A 17,393-nucleotide genomic window follows, 5' to 3' on the forward strand; every position below is an offset into this window, starting at 1 on the left:
GACATCAGCACCGCAGCCCAGGTCAGAAACTGGCTCAGTATAACAATCAGTACAATCCTGCACTACACGTTTAGGGAAGTTTTTAATGTTTAATGCTGTATTGTGTTTTTAATATTCAGTTGGGAGCTGCCCAGAGTGGCTGGGGAAACCAAGCCAGATGGGTGGGGTATAAATAATAAATTATTATTATTAATTATTATTATTTAATTACTATGCCCATCAGCACATAGAACTGAGCTGTAATCTAGTTGAAATGCAGCTATCATATCACATTGCTCTGCTACCACATGTGATGTAACAATATGGATATTTCACTTATGCTGACTCTATTAACTCTGGGACTTGGATCTATGGAACTTCGTCTCACAACGCCTACTGAAATTTTCAGCTAGTCCTTTCAGTTAGGGAATCTAACATTAACTATAAACCTTTTAAGTGCTGCCACTGAAATAAACCCTTTATACCTTATGGGGACCAGCTGCCTCATTCCTATGATTTAGGTATGGCACTGACATCATCCCGAGAGACAGGCTTATAAAATGAACAACGTTCATATGTTTATTAAGATAATTGTTTCCGTAAGGGAATACAGTGGCACCTAGGGTTACATATGCTTCAGGTTACATACGCTTCATGTTACAGACTCCACTAACCCAGAAATATTACCTCGGGTTAAGAACTTTGCTTCAGGATGAGAACAGAAATCGTGCAGCGGTGGCGCAGCGGCGGCAGGAGGCCCCATTGGCTAAAGTGGTGCTTCAGGTTAAGAACAAACCTCCAGAATGAATTAAGTTCTTAACCTGAGATGCCACTGTAAAGTATTTCAGGTGGTGGGCAGGAAAAGATTTCTTCAATGTATAGTTCTTAGTTAAACAGGTTTAAATGTGCTTAGTTACAATTGATAAGATTCAGGAGAATGCTCCCTTCAGCCAAATAAGCATTCAACACCTTTCCACCTTTCCCCTTTCCCTAGCACCAAGCTGATCATAACCAGAAACAGATGCTGCACAATCCTCCTGCTGTCTCTGGCTTCTAAGGTGGTGCAGATATTTCAAGGGCTGCTTAATAAAGTACTCCCTGTGGTCAGGCCTCTACTTGAAGCTCTATGGTGCCTGCTCTGCTTGAAGCTCCACCACAACAAGCCCACCTTCCTTTCCTCAGAACATGGAGGGAACTACCTTACACGAAGACAGACCAATGGAGCATCCAACTCATTATAAAGAACAACAGGAAATTTCACCATGAGGTCCAAGGGTGGGTTACATCAATTTAGAAATATAATATTCAAAGCAGTTAAAGCATCTGGTAGTAGCTTTCCAGGGCTTCAGTCAAGGACTTTTTCTCAGTCCTGCTTGAAGAGGCCATGGATGGTACCTGAGATCTTCTGCATGTAAACAATTTGCTCTACCATGTAGCTATGTGGTTTCCCCTAATGGGCACCAGCATCAGTCCTCAGATTCTCTCCCAGAATGCCCCCTCAGACTCAAGCTGTCTCCAACTGGTTCCCCCCCCTTTCCTCTCTTACTGCGAATGCTTATACAGTGGTACCTCAGGTTACATACGCTTCAGGTTACATACACTTCAGATTACAGACCCTGCTAACCCAGAAATAGTGCTTCAGGTTAAGAACTTTGCTTCAGGATGAGAACAGAAATTGTGCTCCTGCGGCGAAGTAGCAGCAGCAAGCCCCATTAGCTAAAGTGGTGCTTCAGGTTAAGAACAGTTTCAGGTTAAGAACAGACCTCCAGAACGAATTAAGTACTTAACCCGAGGTACCACTGTACACCTGTCAGTGACTACTCTGGATTTGTTTTGGTGACTAACCAAAATAGAGACCTTCTAACCACCAATAAAACTGGTTGACTCCTTCACCTATCTAGTTGTATTATAGTACCCATTCTGGCCCACATATAAACAAAGGTATCTTCTCACATTATCAACTTGAAGGCCTCCCCCAACCCAAGTAACTGTTACAAAGGCAGCCACGGCTATCTTCTCAATGCAAAGTAGCAGAACAGATTTCTGGCCTACTTGGTTACATTATAACCTTTCATGTGGCGTATAAGTATTACAAAACCTAACCAAACATATACAAAATTCCACGTCATTCCATATTACAATATGAAACCAGGCCACGTCAATGTGTTGTCAAAGGCTTGGGGAGCAGGGAGTTGTTAAAAATAGTTGACAACCCTATTTTGCATTTATACAATGAATTTGTCTAATGAATAGAACAACACTGCCAAGGAACTGTTTATCAATATCATATTTGGGTTACATTATGTGTGATCGTCTAGCATTGCACATTTGTTATAGGACGCTCAAGCATATTTATCTACTACCACAATGCAACAGTCATAGCCATAAATTTCGCTAGGCATAATATATAAAACCCCATTTGAAAGTCAGGCTGTTATTGGTGAGAATCTTAGTCCTGTCATTGTTTCCTTGCTGGGCATGACGACATACACTGGGTCAAACACAACTTTGTCCGAAATTGCATTTATACATGCAAAGAGGAATGCCTAAAATTCTTCTTGTTACTTTATGTTGCTCAACCTTTTAACCTTTAAGTTGATTTAATTTTTATGTTACTTTGTTGATCAAGTTAACTAACATATTTATCTTAAGAAAATTTTTCCCATAGGTGTCTTGTTGGCTACCATGAGAACTGAAAGCTGGACAAGATGGTTCCACTGGTCTCATCCAGCAGACTCTCCTTATGTTCTTATGTTAGCTAAGGACCCAAAGTCTCACACTGTGTAATGAATACAGTATTTGTGCCCTCATGCCATTTGAGTGACACTCAGTGATAATCATTACACATGTTAGCAGAGGAAGAAGATATCTTTAGGGTTACTTTAGAAACAAAGCCTTGTAAGGAACTGCAAGCCAATCCTCAAGAGATATAGACAAGCAGGTACCAATATGGAGATAAACTTTTAAAAAAGTAAACTGGAGAGTTTAATTGGGCCTGTGACAGTACAATGGAATTTGCATTTGTTATACAATTGGAGAGGTTTGTGTACACAACTACAGAGGGGTGGAAACAGATGGTGCAACAATAATTAAATGTTCTTTTTAATCAGTATGCTTCCGATTCACTTGCCTATCCCCCAAACAGAGAATATGTCCTGGTTTGTACAGGTCCATTGACATTTTATGGGGGGGGGGGCAATGATACATTATGGTGCCTTTGAGGGGGCAAACCTTGTTTGTTTACAAATGCAGAGCATAGCAGAAACCAATATAGTATAGCTATTTGCCCAAAGCAGAATCAGTACCTGCTCCAGAGACCTATAACCCAATATCACATGAGGGTGTTTTGAGATCTAAGCCTCTGTTTCCACCATCCAGGAATGTCATTTCAAACATTTCCCCAGGAAATACAGTGTGGCTCCAGTCTTTGATTTCTAGGAATGACTTTCACATGATTTGAAAGGGTGAAGAGTTTCTTAGTGCTATTAATGGACATTAAACTGCCTTGGATTTTCTGGAATTGTTCTGTTGTCTGAGCAGTGAAGATTTGACTTCCTTTTCAAAAACGGAACCAGACAATTAAAATTGTCTCCTTTTACAACAACAACAACAACAACAACAAAAGCTTAAAATGAAATTTGATTTTAATTTAAACCTGTCAGAGCCTACACATAATTTCTTAAAATTGGATTATGGCTACACCGCCATCAACCCGAACCAACAAGCACTGACTTAGGCTAATGGGTGTTGTTCTCAAAAAAAAATCCAGAGGGCATGTAGCATGCAACGGGCAAATTAATTACATCTCTATGGAAGAGAGACTAGCATGGAGGAAAGTTTCTGATGATATGCAATGTTAGTGATATAACCAGTCCTGATATTCAACCCAGGAATAATGCCATCCTGTATTACAGTAGGCTATTTTCTGAGACCACAGGAAGATCTTGTACTCCTACTTTGTGGCAACCAATGACCTAAACTCTGCAATTTAGTGTCGAAATATGTGTACCAAACAACACAGACATTTAGTTTCTATCTTATGGCTCAGTGCTATTTCGCCTAGCAATCACAGTAAGATTCCCATACCCAGCATATGAGAAAACTAGTTAAATTGGTTCCTGATCCTTCTCAAAATATGCATAGGGGATTAGGCCTGCACATCTTCTGACCAGTTCAAATTCAATAGGCACACTAGAAGCTTGATATGTCATTCTTCCATTACCAGCTTCAGACTAAAAATTAGAGACTTGCAAAGTTCCTGCGCAAAGCTGTTTCTCTAGATGCTGACGCCACTTGTCCAGGCCTACAACTAGCTAGAACACAGCTTTGTTGCTGCTGGTGGAGCTTTGGCAGCCTTAAATAAGGCTGAAACTGTTCCCTTCAGATGTGGAATTTGTATGGCTCTATTAACCTACTGGTTACGTTGGAAGAATCAGGCTGCTGCTCTTCTAGCTGACCTGGAAAGGCTGTGCAAAAAATGAAGCTGTGATACCATTTTATGAAGTGCCATCTGGCTAATAAATATGTAACATTTCAAAACTATCAATTCATAACACTTTCCATTCAATTGTAGGAATCTGAAACATTTGGTTTGATCAATGCTGCAGTCCACCCCGCCCTGTGTCTTTTTGCTGGGACCAATTATTTAGTAGGAAAGTGCAAAACCTCACCAAATGTGGAGCTCTGAAAGTACAAGGGTCTAATTCACTTTCCCTTCAGAGGATGAAAGGCCACTGGGATACCCCAGATCCAGAAGGCAGTACAAATGGCAAGGTCCCATTGGATAAGGAACAGGCACACAGACACTTGCAGATGGCATCGTGCCTTTGACCTGATCCTAGAACCTAAGTTCTGTGTTCCCAGTGAAATTAGGAAACTGCCACTCTGTGAATAAGCCCAGGGCAACAAGCAAAATACTCTTGGGTGTTATTCCTTTATCCTTAGTTCTATTTGGTGGTGCATATAAGCACACCCTTAAAGAAAAGTTATAAGTACCACTTTATCAATGTACTTGGGGACTGGTACTCCGGGTGAGTGCCATTTCCCACAATCTGTACTCCAGAATGGACTTCTAACACAATGGTAATATGGCTGTTTCCCATTTCTCTCCAAAGATTGCTTTACCCTTGCTGAAACATTCTCACATTGTTTCCAATTTGGATTTAAGTGAAATTTGTAATTAATGCCTGAAACTATACTATCCTGCAAACTGAACTTCCTACCAATGAAATGAGGTAAAATTCTAGGGATGTGCTGAATGTTCAGCAGTTTTGATTTCTGAAGCTGAAGTTACAGCTTTTAGAAAAGCTCAGATGTTTTCCTGCCCAAGGTCCATAATAGTTGAGAATGTTTGCCATTTCTGAGTCCAATTTGTTGCCATTGTTTCCTCTTTATGTTGCTTTGAGGCCATTTCCCCCTGTCCTTTGGTGCTATGCCAAAACCTCTCCTGCAATTTCTTGAAATTCACCCACCACCACCAAAAAAAGAGGCTTCTGTTTCTTGGGCACTTTTCTTTAGAATTTAGATGGCTGGCAGGGCTTTCCCCCCTAGAAAGTTGTTACAGTAACTGTCACGCTTTTAAACAGGGGTCAGCAAACTTTTTCAGCAGGGGGCTGGTCCACTGTCCATCAGACCTGGTGGGGGGCCAGACTATATTTTGAAAAAAAATATGAACAAATTCCTATGCCCCACAAATAACCCAAAGATGCATTTTAAATAAAAGCGCACATTCTACTCATGTAAAAGCACGCTGATTCCCAGACTGTCCGTGGGCTGGATTTAGAAGGCGATTGGGCCGGATCCGGCCCCCAGGCCTTAGTTTGCCTACCCATGCTTTTAAACAACAACAAGAAGAGGTGCTGGTACTGCATACCCTTGATTACCCCCTGGAAAAAAAAGCACTGGTGGTTGGAAAGCTGAACTTCCCTTTTCATTGCACAGTGGTTGTGAATGGTGTGTCTTTTTCTTTCCATCGAGTGTTTTCCCAGTGGCCTGCAGTCTGCCCAGCTGCCTGCACTGTCTCAAGATATCTCATGATGTCTTTCCCTAAGTATTTTTGTGTTGCCCAACTAAGCATGGGGTGTGGATACATGACAGCAGTGCATACACTGAGATTTTGTTTAAGGAAAGTTCTTCATTCTAGCTTTAAAAACAAAAGCTTTCTGCACTAATTTCTTCAAGAGTAACTTCACTTAAACACACACACACACACACACAACCAACAAACAGATATAAGGCAACAATTAGCATTTCCACCTTCCTATGCTTACAGGGACGCGGGTGGCGCTGTGGGTAAAACCTCAGCGCCTAGGACTTGCTGATTGCATGGTCGGCGGTTTGAATCCCCGCGGTGGGGTGCGCTCCCGTCGTTCGGTCCCAGCGCCTGCCAACCTAGCAGTTCGAAAGCACCCCCGGGTGCAAGTAGATAAATAGGGACCGCTTACCAGCGGGAAGGTAAACGGCATTCCGTGTGCTGCGCTGGATCGCCAGATGCAGCTTGTCACGCTGGCCACGTGACCCGGAAGTGTCTGCGGACAGCGCTGGCTCCCGGCCTATAGAGTGAGATGAGCGCACAACCCTAGAGTCTGGCAAGACTGGCCCATATGGGCAGGGGTACCTTTACTTTTACCTTTATGCTTACAAGAATGCCCAGATGATGAGATCCCATGGGGTTTTCAATAAATACAGCTAACCAGTAAAGCTGCAGAGTGCAGACTACCGGAAAGATGTTTTGGAGAATGAAATGAACATCTCTCAGGCACACTAAAAGTAAGGTAACTTCCACAAGAACCATGTGCCCTATCCATTAGAATTTCACAAGCATTTTCTCTGCCCTATGATAATTTTTCAAAAGATGAAGGAGACAACCACCTATGCAATGGGCGAATGATGTAACAGCAGGATTTAAGTGGATGCAAGGAGCAAATAACAGAAAATGATACGGAGAACTTGAAGAGGAATATATCCAAAGATGGATACGAAAGGCTGCAAAAGAATAAGAATAAGAAGAGGATAAGAGGAATGAATGGGGGGACGACAACTGCAGAATAAAGTTTTGGAAATTAGGCTATTACATTATATGACTAATCACCTGTAGGTATAGGTTACTGACAATAGAGACAACCGTGAGAGGCCTCCCCAATCTGATTTATGGCCCCAATTTCTAAACCTCACCCAGACCAGTCTAGATCCATTGTTACCCACCACTGATCTGAATCTGCATCATAAATGAAAAAATCTCTGGAAATCCCATTGACTTACATTGTGAAACAAATGGCCATAACTTTCATCTTTTCAAGATAGGCTTCTCCAGGGGTTTGCATGCTAGCCACCTTTACAATTTGCTTTTTTTTCAAAAAATAACAACTGAAAACTAAAAACATATTAATAATAATCCCAAAGCCCTGTAAGGGTGTAGGTGACTGCTTAAATCATAAATTACTGGACTGTGTGCAGTGTATTCACACAAACAAGACAACCAAAACCCAGAAAACTGAACACAGCTGTAAATAAACCTTCAACTGAACCAAATAAAAAAATAAAAATAAAGATGGGACTGGGATTGATTGGGAAAGAATAGCGAACGAACACAACCTGAACAACCTATTCTGCACATTGCAAAAGTATTATTATTTATAGCTTAGCTTCAACAGGAGGATGGGGACCCTGTGGGCACCTGAGAAGGCTATTTTGAGCACATGTGAATCCACAAACACCAGGCTGGCACCCCCTGTTATACATGTACAGCAACATAAACTCATAGAGTTGGGCAGGTCTAGTCCAAATACCCTGCAATGCAGGAATATGCAGCTGTCTCTTATGGGGATTGATCCTACAACCTTGGCATTATCAGTACCACACATTCTAATCAACGGAGCTTCCCAATGTTCAGTATCTCACTTTCTCAGCTGGTACTGTTGCACCATTTTCACATGTTAAATATTCCTTTTGCGTTTCTGCAAATGAGCTTCTTCAACTTTGCAGTAGTTTCTTCTCTTAAATCCCCACTGTCTATGTAAACCATATAAACACATGGAAATGTAAGTGTTTTTGACATACCACCTTAAAGGTAAAGGACCCCTGACTGTTAAGTCCAGTCACGAATGACTCTAGGGTTGCGGCGCTGATCTCGCTTTACTGGCTGAGGGAGCCAACGTTTTTCTGCAGACAGTTTTTCTGGATCATGTGGCCAGCATGACTAAGCCACTTCTGGCGAACCAGAGCAGCACATGGAAACACCGTTTACCTTCCCACTGGAGTGGTACCTATTTATCTACTTGCACTTTGATGTGCTTTCAAACTGCTAGGTTGGCAGGAGCTGGGACCAAGCAACGGGAGCTCACCCCGTTGCAGGGATTCGAAGCGCTGACCTTCCAATCAGCAAATCCTAGGCTCAGTGGTTTAGACCACAGCGCCACCCACATCCCCAACATACCACCTATATTCTTCTAAATGCATATAGAGAGGCCAGCACCATTGGTTATTCTGTAGTGAGATCTCTGTGAGCAGCACTTAATCCTATTTCCAAAATGACATCAATCTTGCCTTGAATCTTTGTCGCATCAGCAGCAAGAGCCCGATAAGAGATTTCATCATTTAATTGCCTTACATTTTCTTTTCAATAATCTTCACTATTCATAATTACAACCACTTGGTTTATGTATGTTGCTTTAATTACAACATCCTTGCCTTGCACTGTGTCAGTTTCTTTAAGGAGTCTATTTCTCAGATAGTCACATTATGGGTAATTGTGTTCCAGTTTTTAAATAATTGGGTAAAATTAGGGATAATTTTGGTCACAGTTTAAAAATAATTCATCATCATCCTTTTCCCACATATGCCACAGGGGATGTTAATACAGCTAATGTATTGCAATTAATATTATTTATTTTAATAGACATTGTTATCAGAAACCAGTTTCTTTTGAACACTTAAAAAAGCTTTGGAATTAAATGTATCTAAGTACTAAGCAGAGTTTTCTGATGCAGCCAAAATTTTTAAAGACCTGCTAAGGTAATGAAGAAGAAAAAGAAGAAGAAGAAATATAACTCCTGGCATCATAAAAAGGCACTATAGTTTCTGAGAGAGGATGGATTAAGGAAGAATTTAGGAATGTTTCCATTACTCTGTTAATTCCTTTTTCTTCTCTGTTTCTCTTTGCAACTTGGGAGTTCCAAATTCCCTGGGTCTTGTGTCTTTCTGGAGTGGAGCTGCTGCATTAGGAATCCCCCACTGCTCCATTTTTAATTTTCACATTTTGCAGACAGCACTATTCATGCACCATTTACTCTGGCTTCCAGTTCCTTTTGTTCCCCCTTGTGCATGGATAAAAAATTGCAAAAAAGGTGCAAAAAGAATCAATCTTGATGTGTTTGTAGGTATGAATTCATTTAGATGTTTTTTGTTTATATACCTATGTGTTCATGCACTTGTGGGCACTGATAAACTATCACAAAATAGCACTTTTGATGTGCACGTGTGCTTATTTAAAGCAACACATACAAAGACTCTTAATGCAATTGCTAAGCACAAACTCTGTTTCATTGCAGTGGTCATATATATATATATATATATATATATATATATATATATATCACACTAAAAGCAATCCTACTACAGTCATATAATTCAAGATTGCTTTATGCAGGGTTTCATTAATGTGTATGATTAGTAATGTAGAATTTGGGGGAAAGATATACATGAACTAGATACTATGACCAGATGTCCAATTCCAGAATTAATTCAGAAGTTATCCCACTTAAACTACAATCTAGGAGAAGCAAAATGCACACAGTATGAACCTACTGAGCAATAAAGGAACAGGAGTGTTCTAGGGAAAATGATTTGGTGGCATTGCAATTCTGGTTAATCTGTTGGTTTTCTAACTCCCTACATACAAATGCATGATAGTAGGGGAAATTACTTTACAAAAATATGTACATTGAAAGAAAATCACACAAAAATGTTTTTTTTTAAAGTTCAAATAATATGGAATGTGGAGAACTGAACTGAATATTGGAAACATGAGAAACAGAGAAAACAAATTTGATGTGTTTGCCCACCCTGAGCCCTGTCTCTCTGTAGTCTTTGGTGTAGCCTAGTAGTTGCCAGGAAAATCAAACCTAATTAGACAATCAGTAGATCACCTCAGCCTGTTGGGGTGGTCACTGATTCACACCTACACAGAGGGTTGTGGTAGAGAGCTAATTCTAATTGTCTAACCTGAATCTTGCAGGACGTGTACCAAGAAGTCATTTTGGGTACCTGTGTACAGAAAGCTAGTTTTAGGGTACTGGGCTATAGTTACTTTGATTAACAAAGTAACTGGTTTTAGGGTACTGAGAACATATTTCATGTGTTTACAACTTCCCCACTATGCTTAACCTATGCATTTGCAAATGAACAAATCATTGCAATGGCACTTTGTTTCCAATGTACATCCAAAGGAAAAGTTTGTTTTAAAGGTTGCTCGAGGCTTTGGAGCATGAACCAAAAGCATGAACATAGAGTATTCAAGTTGAAACACTTCCTGCTTTGTTTTGGAGCTCTATATGTTTGTGAAGAGCATCAGGGTCACAGCTCATTTATCTAGCATAAGAAAGAGAGTTTAGCATAATTGCAAGAGAGAGTTAAGGTGATAGGAGCAGATAGAATGAAATATTCCACCTAACGTAAGGCATAAACAAACTTGTCTTAGGCCTGGAACTTGATGGTGTTCAATGAAGGAGCACAAGAGAAGCGAATATATTTTCTCCCATTGCTGTGGCTTTTTGCACATGTGGCATGTCCATCAATTTAGTTTGTGGCAACACCCTCTTGAGAGATGCATTATTTCTGTTAAAATCCAAGAACTTGGAAAGAAAAGCACTCTCCCTTCCTAGCTGTGTCTCCTTCACTTTCTTAAACACAGAAGACGCAGGAGCAGCACCAAAATGCAATAGAAAAGTTTTTTTCTCCTTCCTCCTTCTCTATCACCATCTCCACTACTCAATGTCAAGAGCACTCAATGTGGTGGATTCTGGAAGAGTAGTTTATTTAAGTAACTAAGGCCTTTAAACGAAGTACAGGTCTCGGAATCCACTGCACTCAGTCACAATCTAGCTTTCCCCCCTCCCCGTTTATGGAAGTGGAATCTTAAATTTTTAAGCAAATGAATAAGTATCCAACTTGGAAGGGAGTGTTTCACTTTTACAACAGAGGCCTGATCTCCTCAGAGGCATGGATCATCCTGGGTCCAGCTGAACCAGAAACCGCCTTGAATTTGTTGTCAACGTGATATGGGTTTCCTCCATGATTGCATCCTGATAGAATAGTCACTCATTTTAGAGCTGCAGGTGGCAATGTTATTATTCACCTTATATCAGCTAGTTTACACTTTTCTTTACTCCCAGATCTGACAGGGCAAGATACCAACTATCTCTGCATTTTGAAGCGAACCATCTCATTTTGCTGCCCTTGGACCCTTGCACCAAATGGAACATAGATCTGTGGATTATTGACAAACCAATCCATGTGTGTGCATGGACTGTAATTAGAAGGCAGTCTGAGGGCTACCTTTCTTTCTTTCTTTCTTTCTTTCTTTCTTTCTTTCTTTCTTTCTTTCTTTCTTTTTCTTTCTTTCTCTTTTCTCTTTCTTTCTTTCTTTCTTTCTTTCTTTAACATTTTACAGCTACCTAAAGCAGCCAAAATCTCTTCTACGGCTGTGCAGTAAAAAGGCTGTTTTAAAATGCTGCTGGGAAGCAAATGCAGACCATAATGTGTAGTTCCTTTCTTGGGAAATTTTACAGAGAAAAAGATGAAAGTCTCGGGGGGGGGGGCAGACATCCCACCCCAAAATACAATATGCCTGGTAGCCTTAAAGGTAAAGGTAAAGGGACCCCTGACCATTAGGTCCAGTCGTGACCGACTCTGGGGTTGCAGCGTTCATCTCGCTTTTTGGGCCAAGGAAGCTGGCGTACAACTTCCGGGTCATGTAGCCAGCATGACTAAGCCACTTCTGGCAAACCAGAGCAGCACACGGAAATGCCATTTACTTTCCCGCTGCAGCATTACCTATTTATCTACTTGCACTCTGACGTGCTTTCGAACTGCTAGGTTGGCAGGAGCTGGGACAGAGCAATGGGAGCTCACCCCGCCGTGGGGATTCGAACCACCGACCTTCTGATTGGCAAGCCCTAGGGCTTTGTGGTTTAACCCACAGCGCCACCCACGTCCTGCCTGGTAGCCTTACAAGGGCAGAAAAAAAGATGACTCTCTAGTTTTCAACTGCATTTAGTTTTAATTATATCAATTATGATTGTTCAAAACCACTTTGGGGCCTTTTGCTAAAAAATGGTTTATTGATTAATGAATTAACTTGCACTTGTTACTTCTCCATGTTTTTCAACACAGCCAGGCTTTTCTCAATGAGGTGTACACTATAGATATTTGAGGGTTTGTTTTTAAGGCTGATTCCTGTTGAATTAATAAGTTCAATTTAACTGAGAACTGTCTTTGGTTATTGCTGGAATGTTCAGACCTCTGAGAAAGTTAAAATAATAGAAATTGTAATATAAACAAAGATAAAGGAATAATGTCCAACTACTCCCATAGGCCTCTTCCTGAAAAAGTGAAATTGTACCTACCAGTTCTCTCACACGGCCTTTATCTTCCAGGGACTCATTGGTACTTAAAACATCAGTACTGTACACTGTCTTAGGCTGTACACAGTCTTAGGCTCGATTCAAGTAACCTGACACACTACCAAAAGCCAGTGCAAGCACTACCACTAGCACAATGGGGCTTCCCCCCCTTCTCCCCCTATACCTTCCCCAAATCCACTCTGGATCATCAGGGAAACCCATAGAAGACAGACAAGAGGGGGGATCATTCTGTCTGCCAAGCAGAAATGCTTGTGCAAATGGAACAATTTGAAGAGTGCAACATTAATTTCACCCATAATTTCCACATGGTCAATGAAATCAAATTGCTTCTGGTCAGCATTTACAACCTGCAATCTATGTATTTGTAATAAAAACAGAAAGCTCCAAATATCTTATTGGTAATCCAAAAGGTGGGGTTTTCCCTCCTTTTGTTTTTAGTTTATAATCCTTCAAAAGTTCTTCCTGCACTCTAAGCTTTGATTTCTCTGAAATCTTGCACTATATCTTCTCATTAGAGATAAAAGGTTTCTGAACATACTATTGGAGCTGAATCCTTTTGAAGAAATTATATTCTTTGCATGTGTGTCCTCTGAAGTCTAGAATGTCCAAGGAAGATATAAAACGAATACTAAAAAGTTTCAAAAGAAGTTGGCTCTCTATATTTTGGCTCTCTATACTTACACACTTAGCACATAATTAGGACAGTTTTTGTTGTTTAAAGGAGTGGTACACCTGTTTCCTTTCTATGGAAAAATGTTTTCCAAATGAGGCTAGTGAAAAACATTGTGTATGTAGGAGGTGGTGTCCTGGGTAGATGGTTTGACTGCCATACCCATCAGAACTTGGACAAAATGAGTCCATTAGTTGAAGGGGTGGGGAAGAGAAACAGCTGGTGGTTTTACACTAGGAGGGGCAGACAGAGCGGTAGTGAGTGCTGTTTAAGTTATTCTTTGCCAGTCTAAAGCAGGCTAAGAAGATAAGAACTTAAGATCCTTGTTGGATCAAGCCAGTGGTCTTCCTAATTTAGCATCACACTGGCCAGCCAGATGCCCATGGGAAGTCTACAAGCAGGACCTGAGTGCACAGTGCTCTTTCCACTTGTGACTCCCAGCAATTGGTATTCAGAAGTGTGGAGGCAGAACTTAAGTCTATCAATGGGTATTAGCCTTTCACCTTATTCTCTGTCACTGATAGCCTCACCCTCCACAATGTGCTTGTGGAAGTGTGTCTGGCTTCCCATAAAGTGTCCAGTGTTCTCTTATCCAGAAGAAACATATGTAGCAAAACTGCCCTTGGAACATCTCTTTGTCTGGAAGTGGGGTGCTCTTAACACTACAGCAGGGACCTCACACAGATGAGAAACTCCATTTTCTACCTAGCTTTAAAGGACAGCACAAGTGACAGCACCATGACAATGAAGGATACCTTTCAGGCAGAGGGGGAAAGTGCAGGGCAGGAGAGAAAAGGAGTACAACTCGACTAGTCAAAAAGCTTCAGAACAGGGAATAAAAAACACAAGAATGACAGAAAGCCTCAGAGGGGGGGACAGGAGCATAGCCTTACATAATTCACCAGGGTCTCCATTGTTAGAGGAAGTGTATATCAGCAAAGCCTCTGGAGTTTCAGAGAATGATTCAGAGAGAGAAATGTCCTCCTGCTTCCCTCTTGTTCTGCTTGAGACATTAAATTATTTCTCCCCATTTCACAGATCAGTTAATTCCGCCCTCAATTTTGGATTAGCAAGTGGGTGACCTCCATGTTTCCTCCTAATGGTGGAGTTGAGTTTAAATGGAATGCAGAAAGACTTTCCACTATTTACAGTTCTTTAATAGCTATGGGAAATTGCCTTTAATTTTTTCTGTCTTACATTTTTATGGCATCTAATCAGGTAGATTATTGGTCATTCAGCTGGGGTTTCCCTGTTTCAACCAGAGGTCTTCTCCACTTTTGGCAGCTGTAAATGTCAGATAAAAATAATTCAGCTTTTTATGTCAATTGTTCAGCTTGCAGGAAATCTACAATTGGCTTTGAGGCTGGTTTGGTAAAATAAAGTAAAATAAATTCCCAACAGGGTCAAGGACAAAGCAGACAATTAAATCCTTGCATTGCAGTCCTAGACTTGAGACCACCAAGCATAGTAAACTTTGATATGGAAGATTGTGTTGACAGCATTGACTCAACCTGGAGGCGATTTTATAGGGAAAGACAAAAAGCTCCTCACTCAAGTGGAAAAGTGCATGAGTTTATTAGAGCTTAAAAGTAGCCTTTCAGAGGAAAATCCAGAAATCCTGCCAAAAATGAAATTATCTGGAATGCCCACAATGTCCAGGAAGTTTAATTTTAAAAAAAGTATTGGCCATGATAACCTTAAGAGTATGATCATTATTGCTACTTTATATATTTATTGTCAGTGATGGAATAGACCCACAATGAATCAGTAATATACAAAAAATACACCGTTTCCGTACATGGTTGCTTTATCTGATACCAATGGGGCTTTATATTGTGCTGGAAATGGTTAAGAACGGCCTTGGATTGAAAGAGAGCGGCAAAGAGATTTCAGTTCTGGGCAGGTTGTGGTGGGACATTTATAGAACAGCTTACATGCTTATGCTTAATCCATTTTAAAGTATGTAGGGGCACTTATTATTGTTAGTTTCCTGTTTTTTATACCCCATAAAAACTAAGGCTGCAATACCATGGAGTACTTGGGGCCATAGGATACACTTGACCTTCCTCTCCAACATTGCAGAGAGAGCTCAGATATCAACAAAGAAGTGAATCCTCTTCCCTGCCCCCACAGCTCTGGTGCCACAGATATTAGAATGCCACATTCATTCATTTATGGGCATTTTTAAACCACTAAATAATCTAAACATCACTAAGTGGTGTACACTAAGTACAGTACAATAGAAAAATAGTATCTGTTAAAACAAAAATACACCCTCTAACCAGATCTCTGCCTAATAGAATTTTATCAGAGCAGATTGAATAGCCAAGCTTTGCTTCGTGCATTTAAGAAACAAACGGATTAGTTATTTGGGTGTACATGCTAGCTCAGTATACAGGCGCATTTAACAGTAATCTGTGTCCAGAGCTAATAGCCAGAGAGATAGGTGCCCCAGATGGATCACCAGGTGTTTTATGAAACGTGGAAGAAGTTCTTCTACTATTCCAGTTGGCATGGCATCCCTAACAGTACTGCTGGCTAGAATTTGTTTGTTTTCACAGGCATTTCAGCTTCTCCTATAGAATCAGAAACACAGCTGTAGTATGAAACACAGGCCATGGTTTATTTCAAAGTCAATGGACAACAAGCTCCTCACCTCCTCTTCTTGCATGTCTGGTGCAGAGGAAACTGCCTGCTTCCTTAAACCACAGTTTCTCAATGACATCCAAACCAGGAAACTGATTTAGGCGCTGTCTACAACCCTTGAGGGTGAATCAGTTGTGAATTAGAATTGGAAATATTCTGCTCCAGTGCTTAGTACTGTGCTTCACTTCTACCTCTTTTCTTCATCACACTCAGTCTGACAACAGCTACTTCCTAGGAGTAATTGAACACTTGATGTCCAGATGACGCAGAACTATTTTATGTCTGGCTTTTAGTTGCATTCAGAGTTCAATATATTGACATGATGGTGCAACTTCATCAGCTGTTTCAATAAATCTGTGAAAGCTAATTACCCCTTTTGTTGACTGGTTTAAAAATAATCGCCACCAAATGCTGCTCCAAACTGGCACAGATGACATAATATGGGGTACTAGAACTACAATCCTAAGCACAAATAAGGGAGTAAGGGTTTACATGCACAACACATGCAAGGCACATGAATCCCTCAAAGAATTCTGGGAACTGTCGTTTGTTAAGCATGCTGGGAATAGTCAAGTTGAGAGTGATAAACTACAATTCTCAGGATTCTTTTGGGGAAGCCGTGGATTTCAAATGTGCTTCATGGTGTGTAAATTTAACTGAAAGCAACTTACTTTTGTGTAAAACTTGCTTAGGACTGTGAGGAAAACAGTGGATTCCACTAGAAAGATAAATTTGCAAAGAGAATTATCTTTTTTTCTTGTCTAAATTACATGCAGATTGAAAACCTCTCCTTAAAATGGAAGTCAGGAAATATAGGGCAGGGCTAATGATTGAATGAGATCTTTTATTTTGATGAACAAGACAGCATCATGTGGACCTTGCAAAAGAAAAAAAATGCATGCATGAGCAGCAACATTAAGTACACAATGATTGGCCCTGTGCCTTAAAATCAGTGTGCAAAGCATTAAAGCCAAAAAGTCCTTATCTGTAGCTATATCATGCCCAAGGGGAATAAGATAGCCAAGTGTGTAGCAAGATTTGGATTTAACATCTTTGTTTGTTATTTTACATATCTTAACTCTCTGCTTATACTTTCTCCTAGAACATCCGCTTGCATACCATGCCCATCTTTCTTGCCTGTAGTTATTTTTTCCCCCACTTCCCTGTTCATCTTCATTGGTTTTCTCTTTCACTTTCTCTCTATTTATTGGTAGATGGCATGCATAATCACTGGGCATACAGAAATTTATCTTGGAACACTTTAAATTTCTCTCCATTACTCAAGCTCATTCAATTTCACCCATCATTTCCTGCATACTTCCAAAATTTGTTCTGCTGTAATTCACTATCCTTAGGTATTCCTTCACTCCAGACTATAAACCAGTAAAGACTGCATTACACTCACTGTAGTTACTTTCTGAAGACTCTCTGTAACTAATTCATGCTATATTCACAAC

Source organism: Podarcis liolepis (assembly GCF_965112155.1).
Source record: "Podarcis liolepis genome assembly, chromosome: 3".
In the NCBI taxonomy this organism is placed as follows: Eukaryota; Metazoa; Chordata; class Lepidosauria; order Squamata; family Lacertidae; genus Podarcis; species Podarcis liolepis.